Source organism: Lissotriton vulgaris, chromosome 1_1 (genome assembly GCF_964263255.1).
Source record: "Lissotriton vulgaris chromosome 1_1, aLisVul1.2, whole genome shotgun sequence".
Taxonomy (NCBI): Eukaryota; Metazoa; Chordata; class Amphibia; order Caudata; family Salamandridae; genus Lissotriton; species Lissotriton vulgaris.
Genome location: NC_141685.1, coordinates 2,127,924,552 through 2,127,943,116, shown reverse-complemented (window position 1 = coordinate 2,127,943,116; position 18,565 = coordinate 2,127,924,552).

Genomic DNA, 18,565 nt, shown 5'->3' with positions numbered 1-18,565 from the left:
TGCAGGAGCCTCGGCCAAACTCCTAAAACGACTTCAGCGCATTCAGAAAGCCTCTGCATGCCTGATCATCCGCATCCCTCGCCACAGCTAGATCACACCCCACCTGAGAGACCTGCACTGGCTCCCCGTCAACAAAAGTGTTGTAAATCGTTCTTCGAAATATTTTATGCAATTGTTATGGTTTGTTCCACTCCCCCTCCCCTTTTCTGTTGTTGGTATACTCTTTGGAATGTTGGTGGGCGCTCACTTTAGAACGTTGGTGTGAGGTTGGCAGCGGAGAGATCAGACGTGAAATAAACTGTTCTTCTTCGTATTCATGTGTATGTAGTTTAATTCCAACAAAAAGGATTACCTTCAAGCTCCTCACCCACACACACACAAGGCACTCCACAACACCGGACCAGCATACCTCAACAGACGACTCACCTTCTACACGCCCAACAGCCAGCTCAGCTCCGCCGACCTCGCCCTCTCCACCGTCTCCCGCATCCTAAGAGCGACCCCCGGCAGCAGATTGTTTTCCCACCTTGTGCCTGCCAAGACCTGGAACTCCCTCCCCATCCACCTATGGCAGACCTAGGACCTGCTAACCTTCAGAAGACTTCTCAAGACCTGGCTATTCGAGCAGTAGCAGCATCCCCCCCCCCTCCCCCCCCCGCCCGCCCCCAGCGCCTTGAGATCCCCCACGGGTGAGTTGTGCGCTTTAAAAATGTTCTGATTGATTGATTGATTGATTGATTGGCAAGCAAGGGTCACTCTGTTCTTTTCCCTTTTTGTAACAAAAGCTGAGAGATTGTTTTTTTTCTTCTTGGTCTTGTGTATCGATACACTGTTGTTTCGCTGAGCGCTCAGGATTTTTTTTATTTCAGCCCTTCTGAAACATTTTCATTAAGCGCAGAGGTCTGTGAAGCATGCAAACGGGGTCTGCCTGAGTAAAAATACTAGGGGCCTTATTTATGAAGGCCTTGCGCCGCCGGTGCGTCACTTTTAACATGGAAAAAGTGACGCACCGGTGGCGCAAGGCTTTCATAAATGAGGCCCCAGGCCTCTTGCAAGAAAAAGGGGTCTGATTGAAATCAGCACAGTGACATAAAAAAAACACTGAAACATCATTGAGTAACTAGCCTCTGACAGCTCGGAGACATTCTAGCTGACATGTAGAGAAAGGGGGTAAGGTTAGGGCTCGTGGGGGATATTTAAAATGCCCAGCAGCCAGTCGAAGTGTTGGCAGTCTGCAAAGAGGCCTAGAAAAGATAAGATAACGTGTAAGAGGTTATCACCTGGTTCGAAATAGTATGCCTCATAGCAAGGCCAACAGGAGGTGACAGTGACACGCAAATTCTTCTTTTAATCATGCATCAGAAATAACAGGCTGCGTTTGCGTTGGGACTACCCAGACAACATAAAGGCAGCCAGAGATAAAACAAGCATGGCTGCGTTAATTTGTAACATGATACATAACAGATGGCACCATGTAAGGAATGCAGCTGTGACAATGCTCTCTCCCGAGACCATAGGCCATGGGAGGGAACATTTCAACAAGAGGGGGGACAAACACAAGCCTTCAGCCAGTTGCATGCTTCCTTTTTTGAAAGACAAACACTATGGCCAATGAAATCTGTTGGAGTTAACTAAATCCCAAGAAGTCTGTGGGACGTTTGGAGTGCTTACAAGAAGCCTCCCCATAGAGCAGCGCATGCGCTGCGCTAGGCTCGACCTAAAAAACATCCACTGTGGGTCTGCAAGAGAAACTATTCGGGGCAATGACCTACCGTGTTGATCAGAATATATAATAAAAATGACACAAATCATCACCCTTTTCTGCATCTGTTTGCTGATAGTAAAGAAGCATCCTTGTTTATTTCTGTATTCATTGCAGCAGTCCCCCCCCCCCCCCCCACTTTCTCATGAGTTTACCACAGGGCATCAAACCAAGGAATCATTGTCAACACAAACAACCCCCTTCCCTTCCCCCCTCTCCCTCTTCATCGGGGACGCGAGAAAGGTATAGACCGCCATGGGCAGCACAGTGCCTAGCTATGTCATTGCATTCATTGCAGCTACTGTTAGAAGACGAAAGTGACACCAAAGCCTCTGAATAACAATTCATTTTTATGAGGATACAGTATGCCAATGATCTAAAATGCAAAAGTCCTTCTTTTATTTTACTGACATCAGAAAAGATATCAGCCAAGATATCAATTGGGACATTGCATATTGCATGCACTAGTATAAGTATCATTTAGGACATGACCTGAGGATACGAACAATTGGTCTTTCGATATGTGGCGACTGAAAGTTGAAGTACATACTTGTTTCCAGGCACAGAAATAATGGGTTATTGGGGCATGACATTTGGGCTCAGAAAGAGGCCAGGAGTCATGTCATGTGCCCAGAGAGCAGTTGACAGGGGCAAAGTCCATGTACTGCTGGGTCCTGAACAAGGTGTGTAAATACTGCACCTACCGCCTTCTGCAAATGGCTAAAAAGTGATTCCCTTCATGTTTTGCGTCTAGGGGGATGACTGCAGTGAAAACTACTCTCTTTGCCCATTACCTGCTGAGCACCTGCACTGTCTGTGCACAATGGCACTTAGTGGTAAAAAATGGGCAGAGAGGGTGTCTGAATGCCATTCCCAGCATATCGAGTCCACCACTTCGTGTGGCGCAATGCTGTAACCATGATTTACCCTCTGAGATCACTGGCAATAGCCCAGAGGCATGTCCTCTGGTTTTTTGTAGCAAAGAGACTAATTGTAGGGTGTGTGCAAAGTCCATTCCCTTCACTGACAGCCTTCTTTAGTCATAAACCCTGCCAAGGGTTCAGTCACTCCAAAGTCAAGCCCTACCTTCCTGGTACAGTTGCAGAGGATGGTACATGTTGTGAATCCAGGAGTATCAGAGTTGAATTTGTTAAAGGTACAGACATCACCACTAAAGAAAAAAAGAAAAAAGTTGACCACATGGTGGGAGTAATAATGAAAGATTAGGAATTCATGGTTTAAGTGTCTCAGTAAACCATTAATTGGATAAGGTACTCACCCTAGCAATGGCAAAAACCAGTACGAGATCAGGAACCAACATAGATCCTGGGGAAATTGGACACAAGTCTGAAATAAAGTGCACTGCCTGTGATGATTTGGATCCGGCCTGTAGAATGAATGATTAAACTAGATGTGAGCACAAGCGGGCCTTTTAGTTGATGGCATCCAAGGCGCCATACTCCAGTTCGTCCCATCTGCCATGATCTTGTTTTCCGTGTGTTGAGTTCTCTCCTTGTCTTGCCCGATATTACCATGAGCTAAGTGTGTGCAAAGATTCCTGTTAGCATTCTGTCACAGTGAGGGACTTTTATTCTTAATGGAATCAGGAATGTATGAACAGATACATCCTGGTGTATATGGGGCAGTGGAGTTGACCCATACACCTTTGAATGTCAAAGGTTGTACTTTATGGATGTCAGAACAGATGGGCCAGGCCACCTGCAGTTCACCAAGATTGTTCCAAGGTTGGGAACTGCAAGCTCTGTGGTCAGAATATGGCCTAATGCTTTCTGATTGGAGGACATGATCAATGAGTTCTAGGGGTAAAGGGTTGTATGGTGGGCATGCCAAAGAGAATTCATTGTACCAGAGCCTCCATAATATGACCAAAGGCTCCACATTGACAGTTCTGGAAGCATTGTGAATAGGAATACTGTCTGCATAATTCCCACAAGCATAGCAATTGGCAATGTCCTGTACAGTTTGCTGGCAACTAACATACCACAGAGTGGTCTAGAATTCGATGTATATGACACTATAAATGACATTGTACGAAAGTGTGTCATTAGTTGGGAAGCATATGGGTCCCTCACAAGTCTGCAATTTTCCGTCTACTGGGAACCAAGGGGCATATTATCAACAAATAGCGATATTTTTTCGCTAAATAAGCTTAGCAACATTATTTCTATCGCCTTGAATTGCCGGATTTTATCGCTATCGCTATTAGCAACGCTTATCTCAAATGCGATAAAATATCCAGCGATAGCGGCTTAATGCGTGAATATCGCTGGAAATCCAGCGATATTCAGTCATTAGTGCCAATAGGGTCTTAACCTGAATATCCAAATCCCATTGGATATACAGGTTAAGAAGTGGTCTGAGCAGGCATTAGTTTTCAGCGATATTCGCGCCTAGCGCAAATTGTTTTATCACTACGCCTTCGTTGATAATAGGCGATAGCGATGTTAGCGACTGCTTTCAGTTGCTAACAGATTGGGTACGCCCACTTTGCATGTCATTAGTGATAAATATCGCTGACATGCAAAGCGGGCCCCAAACCGCTCGCTATCACCTACAAACTGTTGCTAACTGCTGTTAGCGACAGCTTGCTAATAGGGCGATGAAATTATCGCCGCTTTAGCTGGGAAAAGTCCCTCTAAAGCGGCGATAAGTCCCTTGATAATATGCCCCAAGTACCCTGGTGATGCACTTCACTACTTTGGAGTGGGGAAGCAGAGCAGTTCAAGTCCTATACTCAGGGGAGGTGGTTTGGGCCAGTACCCAAGTCCCCCGACATGCAACAAAAAGCCAATAAATCGTGTCCAGTCAGTGCTTTTGCTTAAAAAAAAAAGTACTTTATTACACACATTTCTCAACACTACCTATGAATTCACAAATATATACATGATGACAGGCAGAAATACCCATGATGACATCCTCATAACAATTCACTCCCTAGCTGGCTCAGTACCCTATGTACACAAACCCTTGTACAGCTAGACGCAATATAAGAGGGAGTATTTTTCAAAAGCCAAGCGGACTGACTGTGTGAGGGTTTCACTACATCAATAAAAGAAGAAATATGTCATGGTAAATCAATGCAACATAATATTATGTCTCAAGGTACCACCACCACTATCATGAATACCTGCTGTGATCTCCCGAGGCGACTCCGGGAGCAACGAGACTTCCAAAGCAACTTTGCTTTTTTAAAACACTTGCTCACTCACCTGCACTGCGCCTCGATCCCGGCGCTTGGATCCTTCCTGGCTGCCCCTTCCCTGCACGCGACCAGAGACCAGACCGCCGCCGCTGATCGCCCCCTCCTCGCCTGACTCTCGGAGGGGACGGGCGGCTCCACCATCTTGGGCGGCTCTGTCCTCGGCGCTGCAGCGCTTTTGGCTCCTCCCCCCTGGCTTAGCTCTTAAGGAGCTCACTCACCTGGGCTCTCCGACCTGCTGTGATCTCCCGAGGCGACTCCGGGAGCAACGAGACTTCCAAAGCAACTTTGCTTTTTTAAAACACTTGCTCACTCACCTGCACTGCGCCTCGATCCCGGCGCTTGGATTCTTCCTGGCTGCCCCTTCCCTGCACGCGACCAGAGACCAGACCGCCGCCGCTGATCGCCCCCTCCTCGCCTGACTCTCGGAGGGGACGGGCGGCTCCACCATCTTGGGCGGCTCTGTCCTCGGCGCTGCAGCGCTTTTGGCTCCTCCCCCTGCCACGCCCCCTTGACCCTCCCTCTTCATGTGTCGTCCCCACATAACTGTTCCTGTCTTCCGGCGGCGCAGCGGGCGGGTGCAGCGGGCGCGACGAAGGCGCGCCGAAGTTGCGCCTAAGTTAAGCCCGTCTGCGCCCGCCCGCGACGGGCCGGGACCAGGGGCCACCCACTCTGCCTCTCGCCTGGTTTACACTGCTGCCCAACTTACTGCACTTTCTGCCTTTCCCTCTCCTGCCCCTCTCCCCCTTCATCACCTACAATCACTTGGTATTCTCTCTTCTCCTTTACTTCGCCGACTTTTGTTTCTTCCGATTCCCTTCCTCTCCCCACTATTTCCCCTCTGGTTACTCGTTCCCCTTTGGCCCCTACGGTTGCCTCTGCCTACCTACTCAACACCCGGTCCGCAGTTAAACACCAGACAGCACTTTTTAATCTTTTAACCACTGATTTTCCAGACTTTTTATTTTTGACCGAAACCTGGTTCACCTCTGACTCTCTCCCTGATCTGCTAGCCATCCTCCCTGACACCTACTATGCTCTCCGAGCTGACCGCCCGGATGGCAAGGCTGGCGGGGGGGTGGCGATGATTGTCCGGTCGCCATTTAAATTTCAGCTCCTTCCTCACACCCCCATTCCTAACGTGGACTACCTGGTGGCCCGTTCCCTCAACCTTCCTTCCCCCCTCACTGTGGTTCTTGTCTATCGCCCCCCTCAATCGATGCCTTCCTTTGTAGCCTCCATCCAGGAGTTGCTGGCCACCCTCGTGGTCAACAACTCCTCTGTGCTCCTTCTTGGTGACTTTAACTTCTGGCCAGGAGACCCTAAGGAAGATCTTTCTTCAAAAGACTTCTCTGTCACTCTTCAATGTCTGAACCTTACCTCTTATGTCACAGCCCCGACCCACGTGCATGGTCATATACTTGACCAAATCTGGTCGTCTTGTCCCCTTGCTTTACCTCCCTCCATCTCTCCATGTGTCTGGTCTGATCACTCTATTATTTCCTTTTCTGTTCACTTAGGTATGGTTGTCAAACCCTCTCCCCCTAAAAACCTTCTAGCCCGCAACTGGAACCAAACCGACCTTGATTCCCTTTCACTCTCTTTGGTATCCTCTGCTCCTGATCTTACCTGTCTCCCCCTTGAATCCCAGGCCAAAGCCATAAGTACATGGCTTGCTGCTTCGTGTGACCGTGTGGCCCCGCTTAAAAAGATCAAAGCGGTTCGTCCATACGACGCGCACAAATGGTTCTCCACTGAGCTCAAGGCACTAAAACTTGATCTCAGGCGGGCGGAACGCCTTTGGAGACGTCAGTATTCCCCTCCTCTGCGAGTTCAGTACAGACAACTCCTTACCAACTACAAAAAAGCAGTCCTTAATGCCAAAACCTCTTACTTCACGGAGAGAGTATCGCTCTCCGTGAATAAACCTCGTGAAATCTTCTCTTTGGTTCGCAATCTTGCCACTTCTGATCGCTCCACCCCCAGCCTGGTTCCCTCCCAACCTCTCTGTCACTCAATAACTTTTTTATCGACAAGATTGCGAAAATTAAAGCTGACATTCCTACTGTGCCTCAGCCTACCCTCACCAGCCCTGCCACTCCCCCTCCTTCTTCCCTCGACACTTTCCCCCCTATCTCCCTTGACTTGTTTCACAACTACCTGTCTAAAGTTAAATCTGGCTCTCCTTTGGACGGTGTTCCTGCACGTATCCTCAAAATCCTCTTCACTAATTGTCCTGGTCCTCCCCTCTCTTTTCTCAACTCCTCACTGGCCTCCGGTGCTGTCCCCTCTTCCTTTAAATCTGCTGTTTTCCTCCCTATTCTAAAAAAACCTGGTCTAGATCCTTCCCTTCCCACTAATTTCCGTCCCATTTCCCTTCTCCCCTACTTGGGTAAGATCCTAGAGACCCACGTCACCTCCTGCCTCTCCTCATACATCGAGGACAATGGCCTTTTAGCTTCCCACCAGGCGCCCTGGCCATTCTACAGAAGCGGTGGTTCTAGCGGTCTTGGATGAACTCAAGGGCAAGGCAGATGTTAACCTTCCCCAAGCCTTGGTGCTTCTCGACTTGTCCGCTGCGTTTGACGCGGTCGACCATTCCATTCTTCTCGACCGTGTCTGCGCAGCATCCTTTCTTCAGGATAGGCATCAGGCTGTTCATCTCTCTGGCTTCTCTGCCCCTTCCTGTTCGGTCACTTGTGGTGTTCCTCAGGGCTCTTCTCTTTCCCCTCTCCTCTTTAATCTGTATATCTGTCCCCTTGTTTCTTCTCTTCTCAAGCTGGGGGTCTCTGTATATAATTACGCAGATGACCTCCAGCTTGTCTTTGATCTGTCTTCCTCTCCTGATTCTATTCCCAAGTTCAGTTCCACCCTTATCTTTATCTTGGAGTGGATGAGCGCCAACCATCTTAAGCTCAACCCCGATAAGACGGAACTTGTCCTCACGGGTGGTCCCTCTAACCCTTTGTCCCCTGCACATTGGCCCCCCTCTTTTGGCCCCCCCCCCACGCCCTCTTCCTCTGTTCGCACCCTTGGCATTAAAGTCAGCTCTGACTTAACCATGCACAGCCAGATCAGCTCTGTTGTGTCTTCATGTTTCCTCTCCCTCCGTCTCATTCGGAAAATATCTCGCTTTTTCACCATCGACGCGCTTAAAACCATAGTCTTGGCTTTAGTCATCTCACGCCTCGACTATGGCAATGGCCTGTACGTGGGTATCCCCTCCCACGAATCCCGACGTTTACAGGCCATTCAAAACCAGGCTGCCCGTCTCATTCTCTCCCTCCCCAAATCCTCTCACATTACCCCGGCTTTGAAATCCCTTCACTGGCTCCCCATCCGCTTCAGATCCCTTTTCAAACTTGCTTGCTTTGCCTTTCGCGCCCACTCCCACTCTGCCCCTGCCTACATCACTTCCCTTATTTCTTCCTATGTTCCCAGTCGCACTCTCCGCTCTTCCTCTCTCTCCCTTCTTCACATTCCCCGCTTCCGCAAATCCAGATCCGGGGGCACTCGTCTTTCCGTCTTGGCCCCCCAGTTCTGGAATAGTCTTCCACTTCATCTTCGCTCCATTCCTATTTTTAGCCACTTCCGTAAAGCCTTAAAAACTTTTCTTTTTTCTTTGGCTTTCCCTTCTTAGGTCCCCTGTGTCCCCCTCCGTGAGTTCTGACCCAGGTCCCCCAGCGCCAGGAAGCCGCTTGGCAGCAGTGCGCTTTATTAAATATTGTTTTCATTTCATTTCATTTCATGAACTCAACCCCCTCCAAATCATTCATGGACCCACTACCCACACCACATTTACAACCTAGGGAAAGAAGAAATCAGCAACAACCCAACAGAGATCCTCAACACGTCCATCACAACAGCCACATCCATGCCTCCTGGAAGCAAGCAGAGTTCAATCCTCTCCTGAAAAAAAACCCTGCCGATCCTAGTGTACTCAAGAATTATCCCCCCTTCCCAGCCAAAATATTGGAAGAAGCCATCAACTGTCAGCTCACCGAATACCCCGGGCCAAGGTCAGCACTCCACTCCGCAGCCTCGCCGGTTCTCATCGCTTCTGTGGTTCTCCTGACCCCGGGTTAGGTACTGCAGCCCGAGCGGTGGAAACTGCTCTTGCCGCTCTGGTATTGGTTTTGTTTTAGTGTATTGCACCCCTGTGCGCCCCTTTTTCATTGTGTACCTGGCTGAATTTATTATTTCAGCCTCTGTACACCCGTATTTTCTTTCCCACTTGCACCCTGTTTCTCTGCCAGGCTCCTTTTGTTTCCCGCCGCTGCCGCCCAGGCGGCCCTGCCCACCAATTCAGGCCGCTCCATTCCCCTTACTGGTCCTGCCCCCTCCCCTTCTTATGGCGACCGCTGTGGAGTAGCGTGTGTGAAGCCTTGACCCCCGGGCCAAGGTCAGCACTCCCCTCCGCAGCCTCGCCTGTTGTCAGCGCTTCTGTAGGTCTCCCGGCCCCCGGTTCGAGACCGCAACCCTTGCGGCAGTAACTGCTCCTGCTGCTCTGTTATTGGTTTTGTTTTAGTGTATTGCACCCCTGTGAGCCCCTTTTTCATTGTGTATCCCGCTAAATGTATTATTTCTGCCTCTGTACCCCTGTTTTACCTTTCCCACTTGTACACCGTTTCTCTGCCAGGCTCCTTTCGTTTTCCCACTGCTGCTGCCCACGTGGCCCCGCCCACCGATCCAGGCCTCACCCGCCCCCTCACTGCTCCTGCCCCGCTCCCCTTCTTATGGCGACCGCTGTGCTGCGCGCAGCGGACGCGCCCAGCAGGCGCGTGCCGCTGGCACACCGGAGGCGCTCCAGAGGCAAACCCGTCTGCGCCCGTCCGTGCCTGGACCGTGCCCAGTGCCAGAACACCTGGACCCCGGGCACGCCACAACGCCAGACTCCGATATGACACCAACACCCTCCATGCTCCACCCCAGACATTGCCTTCCTGACCGAGACCTGGGGGAACGACTTCTCGGCACCCGACATCGCCATAGCTATCCTGGATGGCTACAAAATAACCCGCAGGGACAGCGCCAACAGAATCGGTGGAGGCCTAGCCATAGTCCACAAGTCCACCTTCCAGGTTTACACCCACGCAGACAACACCCTCAACTCCGCCAAACACCTGCACTTCCAGATCCACACCGACCCCAAGACCACCCTCAGAGGAACACTCGTCTACAGACCTTCCGGTCCTTCGGCTCTAGTCAGCGACTCCATCGCCGACCTCCCCAGCACGCAGGCACTCGCCCCCCACGGACTACATCCTCCTCGGGGACCCGAACTTCCACCTCGAGAACAACAACAACGCCAACTCCGCCACCCTGATCGCCAACCTCGGCCTCCGTCAACTCGTCACCGAACCCACCCACACCGCCGGCCACACACTTGACCCCATCTTCTCCACAAGCAACCACACCGCCTTCAACCACACCACCAAACTCCACTGGACCGACCACCGCTGCATCTACTTCACCCTCAAGAAACCTGCCACGCACCACCGCACCCAACAGCTGCCCCGCCGCTGCTGGAGCAAAGTCACCGAAGAACAGCTGACCTTCACCCTCACCCAGAACTCACCCACCGACCCAATCAACCCAGACGCCGCCGCCGTAACTTCAGACAGTGGTTCGACAACTGCGCCAACACGCTGGCCCTGCTAAAAAAACTCCAACATCCATTCCAGCAAGAAAGTAGCCTGGTTCACCGAAGAGCTTCAGATCTCCAAACGTACATGCCGGAAACTGGAGAAGAAATGGCTCCACGACCGCACTCCGGACAGCCATGCAGCCCACAAGGACACCACCCGTAGACATCACCAACTCACAGAACAACTAAGAGATCATCCTTCAAAGCCCGCCTGGACAACAACACACACGACAGCAAAGAGCTCTTCAGCATAGTGAAGGAACTCTTCAACCCCAGCACCAACACCAACGATATCCCGCCCTCGCAAGACCTGTACGACTCACTGGCCACCTTCTTCCATTTGCAAGATCACAGACATCCACGACAGCTTCAACACCTCGACCGCCCCAACTTCGACAGACCCCACCACGAATGCCACCTGCACCAACCAGCTCACCTCCTGGTCCTACGTCAACAACATAGACAAAACACGCAAAATCATGAACTCCATATACTCAGGATCACCATCAGACCCCTGCCCACACCACGTATTCAACAAAGCAGACGCAACCATCGCACCCCAACTAAGGAAGGTCATCAACATCTCCTTCGACACAGCCACTTTCCCGGAAAACTGGAAGCACGCCAAAATTAACGCCCTCCTAAAGAAACCCAAGGCGGACCCCAAAGACCTCAAGAACTTCTGGCCCATCTCCCTGCTCCCCTTCCCGGCAAAGGTCATCGAGAAAATCGCCAACATACAACTGACCCATCACCTCGAGGACAACAACATCTTAGACCCATCCCAGTCCGGATTCAGATGAAACAACAGCACCAAGACTGCCCTCAGCGCCACCACAGATGACATCAGGCGCCAACTAGACAACAGCAAAACTTCAGCCCTCATCCTCCTGGACCTGTCAGCGGCCTTTGACATGGTCTGTCACCACACACTAAGAACACGCCTCCAAGAAGCCGGAGTCCAGGAGAAGGCCCTGGACTGGACCACGTTCTTATTCTCCGGCAGAACGCAGAGAGTCCGCCTCCCACCCTTCCGATCCGAAGCCACTGACATCATCTGCGGCATACCCCAGGTCTCATCCCTCAGCCTGACCCTGTTCAACATCTACATGGCCCCCCTCGCACAAGTTGCCCGCCAGCACAACCTGAACATCATCTCTTACGCCAACGACACCCAGTTCATTCTCTCCCTCACCAAGGACCTGCACACCGCCAAAACCAACCTCCATGAGGGAATGAAGGCCGTCGCTGAGTGGATGAGGAGCAGCCACCTAAAACTGAACTCAGGCAAGATGGAGGTCCTCACCCTCTGTCTTGGCTCCACCCCCTCGGCCTGGGATGACTCCTGGTGGCTGACCACACTGGGAAAAGCACCGACACCCACGGACCACGCACGCAACCTAGGATTCATCCTCGAATCCTCCCTCTCCATGTCGAAGCAGGTCAACTTCATCTCCTCCTCCTGCTACAACACCCTCCGCATGCTTCGCAAGATCTACAAATGGATCCCGACCGAAATCAGAAGAACAGTGACCCAAGCCCTCGTCAGCAGTAGACTGGACTACGCAACGCACTCTACGCAGGAATTCCAGCCAAACACCTACGACGGCTTCAAGGCATCCAAAACGCCTCCGCCTGCCTGATCCTCAACACCCATCGGTGCAGTCACATCACCCCCCACCTAAGAGACCTGCACTGGCTCTCCGTCAACAAGAGGATCACCTTCAAGCTCCTCACCCACACACACAAAGCACTCCACAACACCGGACCAGCCTACCTGAACAGTATACTCAACTTCTACACCCCCTCCCACCAGCTCCGCTCCGCCGGTCTCGCCCTCGCCGCCGTTCAGCTCATCCAACGAACGACCTCCAGCAGCAGATCCTTCTCCTTCCTCGCCGCTAAGACCTGGAACACCCTCCCTACCAATCTGCGGCAGACCCAAGACCTCCTCACCTTGATAAGGCTTCTCAAGACCTGGCTCTTCGAACAGTAGCTGCACCACCGCCCTCCAGCCCCTTGAGACCCTTGCGGGTAAGTAGTGCGCTCTACAAGTTGACTGATTGATTGATTTATTGATTGATTGAAGAAAACAACCTTCTTGACGATTCCCATTCAGGCTTCTGGCCCAACAACAGCACTGAGACCGTTCTGATTGGATGACATCAGAAGACTCCTAGACCAAGGGAAACAGCAGCCCTCATCCTTGCAGACCTCACAGCGACTTCAAAACCATCTCCGACCACACCCTCATCACCAGACTTCACCACCTGGGCATCCAAGGCAACACTCTCAACTGGATTGCATCCTTCCTCTCCTGCCAAACACAGAGGATCAACCTTCCACCTTTTTCCTCCAAACCCAAGAATTTCATCTGCGGCATTCCCCAGGTTCCTCTTTCAGCCCTACCCTCTTCAACACCTACATGCCACCTCTGGCAGACATCGCCTGCACACACAGACTCAATATCATCTCAAACGCTGATGACAAGCAGCTCATCCTTTCCCTCACAGAAAACACCTCACCACCAGAGTCAACTTCCAGAATACCCTGTCCAATGTCACCAGATGGATGAAGGCCAACTGCCTGAAGCTCAACTCTGAGAAAACAGAGGTGCTCATCTTCGGTAACAACCACTCCCCCTGGGATGACTCCTGGTGGCCCGCCACACTCGGCCCCGCTCCTGATGCCTCCAACCACACACACAACCTCAGAATCATCCTGGACAGCCAACTAACCATGAAGAGCCAAGGTAATGCCATCTCCTCCTCCTGCTTCCACACCCTCCACATGCTCTGCAAGATCTTCTGCTGGATCTTCATCTCCACCAGGCACACAGTCTTCCAGGCCCTTGTTTCCAGCTGCCTCAATTATGGCAATGTGCCACCGAACATCTACTCAGAAACCTCCAGTCCATCCAGAATTCTTCAGCAAGATTAGTCCTCAATCTCCCCACCTCAGAGCCATCCACTGGCTCCCCGGACAAAAGAGATGCCTGCTCAAGCTCCTGACGCATGCCTACAAGTTCCTTCATGACTCCAGGGCCACCTATATTAAATGCTGCCTGGGAACTTCGTTCCACCTCGCTCACCCTGGCCCACACCCCCTGCATCCTCCGGAACCACTGCAGAGATCGTTCCTTCTCATACCTTGCCACCAAGTCCTGGAGCAACCTTGCCCTTCACCTATGCTCCTGTCCCTCACTTGAAGAATTCAGAAGGAAGCTCAAGGCATGACTCTTCGACCAAGGACATTAGGCCCTAGTGCCTGGAGACCCCCTAGGGTGACAAGTCGCGCTGTACAAGAACGCTTTGATTGACTGATAGGACCATCTTAAATGGCACCGATTAATACCTGTAATTATTCACTACATAGGGAAAGTTGCGTTTTGATGCAAGTGGTGCATTCAGGTCATCAGGAGTGCCTTTTCAGGCCTCTTGGCTTCTAAAACTTGCAATTCTTGGGGACCTGTCTCCTGTTTAGGCACCTGTCACTTCTTGTGGACCTGCGGCCTTCCTCAGCAGCTCCCCCAGGACTCCTAGTCAATGTGCAGTCCCAGTCTAAACCATCCAGGTCTCCCAGCCTCCATGGGCCACTTATAGGGTACCTGGCTTAGCGGAAATCATGGTCCCTCTCTTTCTAGGGATCACACTACAACAGGACCATTCCACAGAAGATCCAGGGATTCCCTTCAGGGTCCTCTCAGCAAGTTCATCCTACTACTGTCCCCCAGAGGGTGTAGGGGAAGCGGCACCGATGGCCCTATAGAAACGAATCCTAGTCCATGGGGACTAGACAGAATTAATAAAACTGGAGGAGGCATAGCTGTTATTTTTTAAAAAGTATATACCTGTGAGTTTATAAACCTCCCATGTCCAGGGTGTGAAGGCGCCACCTTCAAAATCATACTCTCACCCAACTTTACCTTTTCAGGCGCACTTATCTACCGTCCACCTGGTGCTGCTTCAAATTGGCTAAATAATATTTCAGAACTTCTAGGCCCGTTCATTATGAATACTACCAATTTTACAGTGATCGGTGATCTGAATCTTCACCTGGATAACGAACATTGCTCTAAAGCCACGGAACTTATTGATGACTTCTTATCCCTCAATTTGATTCTCAAAAATTCTGGCCCTACCCATACTGCAGGTCATTTACTAGACCCAATCTTTTCTAATATTCTGAATTTAAACACCTTCCCAGCTTTACCTATTCCCTGGTCCGACCACTTTCCCATCAAATTTTCCTTTCAAACGCCAACAACCAATATCCCTCATATGGCGCTGCCCGCCATGGTGAGAAAATGGAAAAAGCTAGATATTAACATTCTTAATACCCTGCTAGAAGATACGATACCATGCACCATCTCAGGAGTACAAAATCTAGCCATCTCTGTCCAATCATGGCTCTTAACAGCCATTGACTCCTGTCTTCCTCAGACTAAGTTAAAAGGCATTTATCAACGTCCCCCCGCTCCGTGGTTCAATGACTCTTTAAAACATGAAAAAACCAAATGTAAGAACGCTGAGCGTCAATGGAGAAAGTCCTACTCCATTGAAGCAAAAAATAAATACAAAAATAAACTAAATCAATATCAAAAGCTGTGCAGCAGAGCAAAAGCCAACTTTGTCTGCTCAAAAATTACTGCAGCTTTAAATCAAGCTAAAACACTCTTCAAAACAGTCAAAGAGCTAGCTGGCTCTAACACCTCACCTTCCCCACCTGATCTAAATAAAACTCAATGCAATAAACTTGCCGCATTTTTTGTCGACAAAGTTGATAGAATCTTTCAAGCCATCCAACCTAATCAGGACAATCATGAGGAAAATCATTATGACGGTAGTGATGTTAATAGATCAGACAGTGAAGAGACCAATACTGCCACCCCCTCTGATACTACCTCTACCCCTTCTTTGAGTGCTTGGCCTACACTCAACGTTGACACTGTCATCGAACTTCTAAGCACGATTAAATCAGGTTCGCCAAAAGACCCTCTACCCTGCTCCATCTTAAAACTACTTAGCAGGAAAGCCTTATCTACCATCACAGACCTTCTAAATAAATCCTTGCAAGAAGAATGTGTTCCACAGGAGTGGAAGCATGCCATGATCCATCCCCTTCTAAAAAAAGCCAATGCTGACCCGAAGGTACCCGCAAACTTCCGACCAATATCTCTCCTGCCTATTTTTGCTAAAATTCTAGAGAAACACGTCCACCGTTGTCTCTCAAATTATATAACGACACATGACTTGTTACCTCCCCATCAATCTGGCTTTCGAGCAGGTTTTTCAACAGAAACCACTCTCCTAGGTGTAACTGAAAATATTCGTCAAATGATAGACAAGGGTGAAACAGTGGCACTTGTGCTTTTAGACCTCAGTGCCGCATTTGACACTGTTTCACATGCGGTACTAATAAAAACCCTTCGTCTAATGGGTATCTGTGGCCCTGCTTTAAATTGGATCACATCCCTACTTGAAAATAGAACTTTTCAAATCTTCTCAAACTCCACGTACTCTGATACCTATACCTTCAAACATGGCATCCCTCAGGGTTCAATTTTAAGCCCACTACTTGTTAATCTATAAATGAGCCCTCTTGCACAAATAGCCAAGGACTCTGGGTTGATAATGTTCTCATATGCTGATGATTCTCAGCTCCTCTTTTCCCTTCCACCAACAGACAATAATGATCCTTCTATCTTGAGAACAGGGCTTACAAAAATTGCTGGATGGATGAAAAATAATTTCCTAAAATTAAACGGTGAAAAAACCGAACTCATAATCCTAGGAAAAAATAAAGAACTCTGGGGACCCCAACACTGGCCCCCAGAAATGGGCTCTCCTCCTACTCCAACTAACCAGGCCCGTAACCTTGGCTTTGTGGTTGATGACACTCTTAGTATGCACCAGCAGGCCATCAAAACATCAGCCACCTGTTTTGTCATCTTGAAGTGGCTAAAGAAAATATGCTGGATGCTACCAGTTCACACTAAAAGAACTGTCATCAACGCCCTTATAACATCTAGATTGGACTATGCCAATGTACTATACTTAGGGGCCAACAAAGCCACAGTCGGCAAACTACAAACTGTGCAGAATGCTGCTGCAAGACTGTTAGGTAAAATTCCTATCCATGCACCCACCACCAAACTCATACGAGAATTACACTGGTTAAAAATTGAGAGCAGAATCAAATTCAAATCATTATGCTTCATGCATAAAATCTCAGCAAACAAAGCTCCTAAATATCTGCTAAATCTGGTGCAACGTTACCACCCATCCAGGACGCTGAGATCTGCTACAGCGAACAAATTTGCTGTGCCTAAAATAAGACTATCACGCATGGGAGGCAGATCCTTTGCCTACCTTGGCCCCTCCCTGTGGAACTCCATGCCACAAGTTCTGCGCTCAGAGGTTAACTACACCAGATTCAGAAAAGCCATAAAAACCTGGCTGTTCAACATCTAAGTCAGCTGTCCAAACTCCCTTCACTGAATCACAAGCGCCGGGAAACCCTTTGTTGGGTAGCTGTTTGCGCTAAACAAACTAAACAAATAAATAAAATAAATAAATGGGGGGGGCAGCTGAAGTCCAGGGATGCTCTGCATTACGCGTACTGCTAATGGCCTCACTTTCAGTTATTCAAATGTATCCCTGGTTACTCCGACCTTCATCCAACTCCCACTGGACGTACTGATGCCAGAGGTTAGAAGATGAACCCTAAGGTGTCACTGAGAAATGCCAAATTACTGGGGGAATCAAGAATACTTTGCATGATTACACTGGTAATTCCTCATTCACTGCTGAGTTTAAATGGAAAATTTCAGCTGCTTTTAGTAGTCAGAGCACCTGGGTGATACTTGAAAACTTGCAATACTAATTGAGCTGTTAAAAGCCCCATCGGAAAGTCATAGTAGAAGTCTCAGTTGAAGCAAACATGGTGCACAGTCAAAGGTTGGAATCTGGAACATCTAAGTGTCAGACCCTGCACAAAGTCTGAGAGTGTTATGAAATATGATCCTCAGTTATTAAGGGACTATTTACGTTCATCAATTATAATGTACCCTCCTTTATGCATGATAAGTCAGTTGAGAAAAATCACAGTGTAATGATGTGTAGCGTAAATCAATAAAACTATTATACTCATTTCTATAGTTTAGTAGTTAATCATGCATAATATATGTTGTATGAAACATACAGTTATACAATAATCTGATTATCAGGACTGTAAACTGCTTGTCACGTTTACAAAGTTAACATTTATTTAGAAATTGAGGGGCATATTTACAAGCCCCTATTGCAACCACAACGTCACATTTAGTGATGCTGTGGTTACGATAGATGCTTCGTCTTATTTACAAGGCAGCGTTAACCCACTTAACATGGCTTAACACTGCCTTGTAAATAGGGCCCCCTTTCACGATACACTTAGCTTGAAAGGGACTTGCAATGGGTGTTGTGGTTGGCGTTCTACAGCAACACCCATTGATTTTAATGCTGCCTCCTATTTAAAAGGGCAGCGTAAATAGGAGGCAGCACCGACATTAAGACCAGGGAAAACCTGGTCTTAAACAGGCGAAACGAGGAGAAATGCTTTATTTCTCCTTGTTTTTGCTGTTTTGTAACTTCTATGCGTGATACATCAAGCAGAACACATTGAAGTTACAGAACGGCATTTAAAGATTGTTAATGTGCAGGAAGGGGAACCTTCCTACACATAAACAATCTTCCCCGCAACAAAGGCACTCTTGCACTATAGTGCAAAGGTGCCTGCATTGGTGCTAGGCTGCTAAATATAGTGCCAGCGCAGGGGGAAACACTGGGCTGTACCATAGGCTTAACAACATGCGTTGTCACTTTCTTGTAAATATGCCCCAAAGTGTGTCCATCAAAGAGGACAGGCCACTTGGCCTTCCTGTTATCTGCTTATG